Genomic DNA, 8730 nt, shown 5'->3' with positions numbered 1-8730 from the left:
CTACCACAGTGGATATTTACTGAATGAAGAAGACTCAGTAACTTGGTTAGGGCTCTTTGTTACTTTATAATATGATTCCCAATATTTGCGCTGGCTTTTCAGATCTCTGCATCAGCTGTGGGTTCCTACAGCACCATTACATTCCAAACATGTATCTTCTGCTCTCTCCCCTTCCCATGCCCCTGAAAACCAGTCAAATCAAAACCATAGGCAAGAACATTCAGAATGGACCTTTTGTTATCTCACTTAACATATACATATACTTAACATACCTAACATATACAGCGCTTATCTAAAGGTCTGCCAAGTTCCACCCAAAATACAAACTGTCACAAAGGTAGACTTAAAGACATTACCATCTCCAAACACTTGACAAGGTTAAGACACCCTGACAATTAGTCATCATCAGTCTTTACTTTAAAAAAAAAAAAAATAAAACCAGCATTAGACTATATCTGCATTAGCGATTTGGCACAACTGGAGCAGAACTGCTGAAGTTTTTATACCTATAGTATATGAAGTCCAGGAGGTTGGATTTTGTGGGGTTTTTTTTTCAGGCCACATTTACCCAAACTTCCTGAAGCAGACCCTGCCACAGGATGGTCAAGCTACCAAAAATGACTGATAGCTGGTTCAGCCTCTAAGAGTTCATGAAAGGAGCGGTATGGCTTAAGTTTCTTTTGAAAGAAGACTAGTTAGCACATCCTGAAACCACTCTGGAAAACAAACAAATGGGCATGATAAACAGGGACAATGAGGTGATTTGCTTCAAGACTGAACTCTCCTCCACATAAAACTCTAACACAAATAGCCTTATACTCTTTGAAATGTCAAGCATTTCTTTCCGTCACCCCTACTTTCAACCCTCAGTCTTCTCCGTTTTCCTGTCTCAAAACATATGAAGATGTTCTTGGAGTGTGTGGGCAGTCTTATCCTGGGTGCAAGGAGCAAGCCTTTCTTCCACCAATATTGGAAACACAACATTATCCTAGAAAACACCGTGGTACAAAGTAATCATCCTTTCCTCTTCTGTTTTCCAATACTAAGTGGTTTAATTAGTTAGCCTCCTCTTACTGAAGGTTTTTCTTAAAACTGTTGTCTCATGCAGAAGTTTAATACTAGAAGACTGAAATAAAAATATTTGGCCATCTTTTAAGCACCACTACAGCATTATTTGTTTTAACTAGGGCTTGAAAATGGAAAGACTGTTTCAGAAAGAGGATTCTGAATTTGGGGACAGAAAAAGAAAAAAACGCACTGGTTTGTATGAGAAGTATAAGAAATCAACAAAGCAGCTGAAGTGCTTTTTTTGGGGAAAGTACTGCTTTAAATAAGCCCACTAACAATTCTAAGATGAAGGTTGAAATAAATGATGTTTTACAAATACATGAAAGAAACGATTCAAGGTCTTTAGCAGGTACAGTAAACCATCAGGTACAAGACTACATATAGATAAGATAGTACTAAGTTCCCTCTGTGATAACGTACTACCTATTACACTACCTAAGTTCTGGGAGTGCAATCAGTGACCCTTGGGCTATGGACATCACCATCAGCCTCAGCTTCATCTTGAAATGACAGAGCATACCAGGAAGAACAGCTATCACACATTCCATTTTTTGTCTTTTAAAAATTATGGGAGTTCCAAAGGCTGCTTCATTTTCCTTTTTCTTCCCTGCTTTTTAGTAGAGACTTTTTCAGTGTTTCTGTAATTCATTTTCCCGATGCATGCAGAGATACATAATAAGGCAAGATTTGCAGTACTTAACACACAAATATAGCACACAAGTCATTATCTAGTTCCTCTGCCCTTACCGTCAGCTCAGTACAAGTGCAATTCCTGTCTCTTACCATTTCCAAACAAAGAAACATAAATATCCCAATGACTTCAATGTAAACCTAATGATACACAGCACTGTAGATGCATCTAAGCAGTCAAAGGCATGTTTTGCTACAATTTTTGCATTTGCTGAGCAAACCTTTCCGTGTAATTCCTTATAAAACAAGAATTCATTATCAATACAGCAGGAAGCACCTGGGGTCTTAGAACAGTTGTCACAAAGATTCCAGAAAGGAGTTTGCTAGATACCAGTTTGCTCTCATTGTGAAACTGGCATCACATGGGACCAGCTCCTACCGATTCAAAGTAGCTGTCCATTAATATGCCACAGTGATTTGCAAGCATCCAATTATTTCCATGTATGCTCCTAGAGATCTACAAGGCTCCACATGGAAGCCCATTATTTCCTATTAGCATACTCTGGTTTTGAAGTACCAAGTACAGGATCCCAGTTTTACTTGCATGTTTCTACATACCCATCTGTTCCAACCCTTTTTTGTTTTTTAATAAATTTCAGCAGTCTTGAAGAATTACTCAGTGTTGCCTTGCAAAGCTCAGTAACTACAAGATGTGCAGAAGTGTCTTTAAATGCTCCCTCCCGCAAAACATTTCAGTAACACCTACAGGAAATCCAGAGTTGAAGCAACAGCACCGTATTTCACAGATGTTACTGGGTCTCGTATGATGCTCCTGCTTCACAGATCTCCATCACCGTATGAGTTTTTATGCGTAAGTTTGAGGCCTGTTGGTAACCACTCTTACTCGCCAGAATGACCCCATTTCACACGCGTACACTTGTACACCTGGCCCAGAAATGAGATCTCCATGGAGTCTCCTTTGCCCTTCAAACACCCCCTTCCAGAACAGGCACAGAACAGCAGCTTGTGGCACACCGATTTCTAGGATACACTCCTGACTGGCATATTACTTGTTATGGACCAGTCAGGGAACTTAACCATATTTATATTAACAACATGTAAAGGCAGCAGAGCAATAAGCCTATCATCTACCAATTCATCAGTGGAAAAAAAACCAAAAAACCCAAACCCACAGCTCTCAACTAATTTCCATCTTCACTTTTCTCCCTGCCTCATTATCTATCACGTGTGATCCCTCTCTCCAGCGCACTTCACTAAGAAAGAATAATTAAATGATAATCTATGAGAAGTATTCTTCTAACAAATGTGGGTAGCTATTGCTGCAGCCCAACCCAACCATTAAACACTGCACTCAAAGAAAAAAAGGAAAAGACACCATTATTTTTACAGATTCTGAGAGCAGACCTTTTAGAATTTCACAACCTATACACAATGACCAACTTTCACAAATGCCACTTTCTATTTGCATCTTAATTTAAAACGTTATCTAAGCATTTTACTTTCAATTCAGCTTATTTGAAACACTTGCCACGTCAGCCTATGTTGCAACTAGGTACAAGACTCCAACTATTCTAGCTGCTTATTAATAAAACCATAGAATCATTTAGGTTGGAAAAGACCTTTAGAATCATCAAGTCCAACCATACACGTCTTTTAAATACCTCCAAGGATGGGGACTCAACCACATAAAGCTACATATAGGCTAGTAAGCAATAAGCAAACATGAAAAATTAAAGAGAGTTAGCAAAATTTACCTTTGTTACCACATAGAAACTAACATTACTACCTAACTCATTGCAACTAAACTCAAAAGGGCTTAAACCAAGGGCTTAGATCTCCAGTACACGATCATCCTAAACCAAGGACAGCTACAGATCCAGAAGGCAGAATTTAGCAATTTCCTTAAAGACCACTTTTCTTTTTTAGAAGTCTTCCATTTCAGTCTTCAATAAGATCGAAAAAGGAAGAAACCCCCTTCAGAAAAGAAAGGATCCAGTCTCAAGGAATGAAAGGAAGCCAACAACCTACATTTCCATACCACCACTCATTCATCAGGTACTCTAACGTAGCAATAGAAAACTACTATCAGGATCATCCTACGTGCACTGCATTTCCAAAAGGGGTAAGAGGTATTCTGTATTTTATAAACAAACCACATAAATCTTTGCCAAAGCAAGCCCATTATTAAATGTTGCATTTTTCTGATGGCTGTTTCTAACTTTGCATCTTATTTGCCCACATCAAGCTTATGCAGATTAACAGAAATGGCTGTGTAATCCTGAAAAACTGATTTGGCAAAAATGCACGTATCTTAGTCAAGGGGTAGATAAGAACACATTTTTAATTTCCTTGCATAGATTAAACATCTAGAAACAGATTACTTATTTCTAAAATGCTTCTTTTGCAATACAAATTAGAATACTCTCAGTGCCTCTGTCATAACATGAGCTTTTGTTAATCTTCTGGTGATTTGTTTTACCTAACATAGTAAATTTCAGATTTTCGACAAAGAACATACCATTATACATTTAAAGGATCTAAACTGGATCATTTGTCACTATGCCAGTTTGTACCATATAACCCTTCTTCTTATGAAAACATATCTAGCCAAAGAACTGAAGTTCTACAATACAGTATTCTTTCTCAATTTTTTCAGCCAGCCATTTTCCAAGGCTCCTTACTTACTATTGCATTTTAGGACTCTGTTTAAATCCACAGAACTTAGATTCCTGCTATTCACCAGAGGAGAGGTGTTAGCAAGAAGCTATAGTCCACTTCTACCAAATCCTCTTTAAAGAAACAAAAAAGTATTTAAAGTTGACAGTCTACACACATATATTTGTCATGTGTTATTTAGGAAATACTTATTTTTCAACTGTCTGTCAGACATAGTGAAGGCTTATTACCTTGGGCAGAGAACCATTTTAGTTAGTGTGGTCATACAGATGCTCAGCGAGGGCTGGTCTACATCAACTGGTGTCTGTCCATACCTGTTTGCAGATACTATCATCTGCTCAATCACAAAAGGTCTGGGGCCCAGCAAAAAAAACAGACTGCTTTTAGAGTTCAATCCGTGATTTTGAAGAGTTAAAAAATGGTACCTTTGTTACAAGACAAAGTACTCTCAGGGCCTCAGACTTCAATCCATTCGGTAAAGATACACTGTTGTGAAGGTGAGATGCAAGAAGTTGAGTTTTAGCTACTCTGAGTTACCATGGTTCACTATTAAGCACACCTGCAACAAAGACTGAATGGTATATTGGAAGCAAGAGTAATTTCCATTCCCACATAGTTCACATATTGCAAGTAACCCGGCTATGTAAGTGAAAACAGATGAACAGTAATGTGTGACAAGGAAAGCTACCAATGTTTTAGACTTTGTAATAAAACATTTATGTTCTATTTCTAAAGCAAGTCCTTTAAACAGCAGAAGCCTGTCTTACTGTCTGTCTTAAACTTAACTGGAAACCTAAATAAAAAACATTGAGGTTATAATCTCACAGAAAGACAACAGCACAAAATCGTCAACCCATCGCAACACCAGAAAAGGAAATTACAGATATTTAAGTCACAGTAGTTGCATCTTGTAACTCTTCGTAAGTTATCTACAAAGCAAAGGACACATCAGCTTGTCCTCTAAATTCAAACCTTAAGCTTTTTCCCTTGGAGAGAAGCTTCTCCAGTAACTTGTGTTCTTCTCCAAACACTCCTAGCTCACCTCTAAAGCTTCACAGCTCCTAGAAGCGTGTGTATGGAAGGCTGCAGGCACAGGAAGCAATGGGGGCCTCCCCAGACAGCAGCTGTATGTATGAATTCCCACAGATGTGCCGGTCTTGCTCATGAACCCAAAGACAGCAGCTGTATGTATGAACTTCCACAGATGTGCTGGTCTTGCTCATGAACCCAAAGAAGAGAGCAACGCAGTGCAACAAATGAAGGCATGGGGGCAGGGTACAATGCAAGCTGCTCCTTTTGACTTGCTCCCTGGCTTCTCTCTCATTCAGACATGAAAAGCCATCAGAAATTAATAGATTGAATCAAAAAACCTAAGAGCTTCTATTTGCCTCCCAAGTCGTGGGTAATCTCCTCTAACTATGGGGGCCCACCTCCCTCTCAAGCCTCAGAAACATCTGCCTGCCTGGTTCTTGACTGGCAAGTTTTTGCTACTCCAGCACAGCTAACAGGTACTTTTAACCCCCTCATACACACTTCAATTCACTTTGTGGAAAGTATTTGAAGAGTAGTTCACACAAAATCAAAATACTGACATCTATTGAGACTCCCCAGGCAACACAGCTTCCATTTGTTATAAGCACGTATTTATGCAAGGATTTTAGATGTCACTTTCAAATTTTATTTTAAAAAATATTTAAGAGTTCCCACAGAAAAACCACATTTCAGCATTTCCCCAGGCACGTGGACATACGCTAAAGCTCAAAAAATATGCTAAACATTAAAAAGGCAACAATAAAATCATCTTTGTTTCTGATTCCTTGCTAGCCATCACATAAAAACATGAAAATATATGTTGTCAAAAAAACATTAAATTTCAAGGGGAGAGCTGAAGTTTCACATCGATAAATTAAGCAAAAATGGCAACAGAACATCTGAAATAAATCAAGCCTAGCTTTTTTTTTTTTCTATTCTGTGATCATTTCCATTAAAATAACTAAATGACTACACAGGACAAACACTGAAACTGGTTACACCATCTGCTGTCAAATCTACAAATCAATATAGTATTTTATTTACAATATGATTGCATTACAAATGAAAATAATAATTAAATGGTCATTGCAGAGTTTATAAAGATTAAAGAGATTCAAAGGAAGATCATATTGGCTGTGCCCAAGCATTTCACAAAAAAAGCAAAGCACATAACTAAGAAGCTACACATAGTGTCTGAAATACCAAAAAAAGTTAAGAGAAGTTACATTGGCCAACTACATTCAACTTCTTTCAGCTCAAAAATCTAACATTTTAAGCTTGGGAAAAGAAAACAAAACAAAAAAACAAAAACAAAAAACCAGCAAAACCAAACAACCCATTAGCAGAGTTACAGTTTTTGCTACAATATTCCTTCCGCAGAAAATTCATCTGGAGACTCACCGCACTGAATGCTTGTTTCAGAACTTGCTTACGCACCATACCCAAAAATGCTTGTAGTCTTCCATGCATTTTCCCAAGAACTAATTAAACCTACGCCCACTAAGGTTAAGCTGACCGATTTCAACTGAACTGGTTAAGCAGACCAGTTTCTGCTGAACTACTTAAACTCTGGAAGGCTCTAATGAGGCAGTAAGCTGAAAACCCTAACATTCCAAATGCCACAGACCAACACCTGCCATTGCAACACCTTCCCTCACCTTCCAGGCTGCAATATACTATTGCCAGCTTCCCACCTTTTATTTTATTGAGCTACTAACTTACATACTTCCAAATCCTCCTTCTCTGACCTGTAATAGATGCAAATTTCTTACAGTGAATGCTTTAAAAACTTGCTACTAAAGTTTAATAAAGGTATTTTCATGCGAAACCTGATATTTTATAGACATTTACACATTTGTAAAACATAGTTATTGCCTTCCGTTAATATTCGGTTAGCATGTGGGTGGCAGCAATCCATGCATCCAAAGACTTTTCATCAAAAACCTAATCTACTTATTTCAGCCTCTCACCCATTAGGGATAAAGCTGACCCAGTAACAGAGAGCTTTTCAGTAGTGTTGTGGCTTATGTCTGCAGGTGTTAAACTGAAAAAGACTACTGTGTTTGAGACTGAAATACACTGAAAAGGTTCAGCCTTCTATTACAGAGATGTCAGCATAAGATTTTTTTTTTTGGGTGCAGAGAAAGGGGTGGTTTGTTTTTTTTTTTTTAAAGTACATCACTACTAAGAAAGAGATAGCTGACAAAGGAACAGAAGAATTGCAAGCTCAAAACCAATACAAAAAAATTTCCAGGCAAAAAAAAAAATCCATATGATTGCAATCTCCTATTAGGGGGAGGCATGGAAAGAGGAATGGAAACAGGCATATAAAGAAAGTGCTCTATTAATAGATTAATACATTTTTTATACACTTCACAGCTGACACCTTGACATAGAAAAGAGGTAAAAAGCTAGTAGAAAAAAGTTTAGGGACTTCATCAACTATAACTAATATCCCTCTACAGCTTTCTCAAAAATACAATTCTTCCCATTACTCAACCTGAGTGTGTATTTTATCACATTAACAACATTAACCTCCTACAATTAAAAATCACTTTCAAGTAATTTTTCTTCCAGAGATTTCACAGTAGCATACCTCTGAATTTAATAACCCATTTTTGAAGATAACAAGATGCTACTTCATTGTCAAGCTTTAACACTATGCAGAAATTGAATTTAAGAATCTAGCATTAAAAAAGTTCTTTCAATAGGATTTAAAAGATTTACATTTGCAAAATTAAGCTCCATTTCCATTTTACTTAGTTATCCTGCAGGGATACTGGAAAAAAAGAAAGCCATACAATTGTTATATTGTTTCTTAAAGAAGCAAGAATTGTAGCAGTACCAACAAGAATGTTTATCTCTGAAGCTCCTTGCCACCCACTGGACACCTGTCAGTCTTGGCACTGGCCTTTATGTGCCCATGTAAAGAAGATTTTGCATGGCATAGCCCTCTCTTGACCAAATTAGGCTAACCTCATCTGCATTGACATCAGTGCCTATAATTTTGGAATCTCATCGACAGAAATAGCTTTATCACAGGGCCCAGCATACAAATTAAGCATCTGTATAGGGCGTGCTGAACTTGTGGAAGTGATGAAAAGCTGTAGTGGAAAAATCTTAGCGCACGCTTTGAAGCTATATCTAATTAAGGCAACAGTCAGCTACTTTGGGTGAATTTATTATTATTTGAAGTCTTGGGTTGAGTCCGCTTGCAGTATTCCCTGTTTGCACACAAGCTGGTGTTAAAACCTTTCACTGAGAACCCTGAGCAGTAGTTCAGCTTAGTACATTTGAAAGCAT

Source organism: Egretta garzetta, unplaced genomic scaffold (genome assembly GCF_000687185.1).
Source record: "Egretta garzetta isolate BGI_Z169 unplaced genomic scaffold, ASM68718v1 scaffold132, whole genome shotgun sequence".
Lineage (NCBI taxonomy): Eukaryota > Metazoa > Chordata > Aves > Pelecaniformes > Ardeidae > Egretta > Egretta garzetta.
This window is presented reverse-complemented; position numbering follows the sequence as displayed.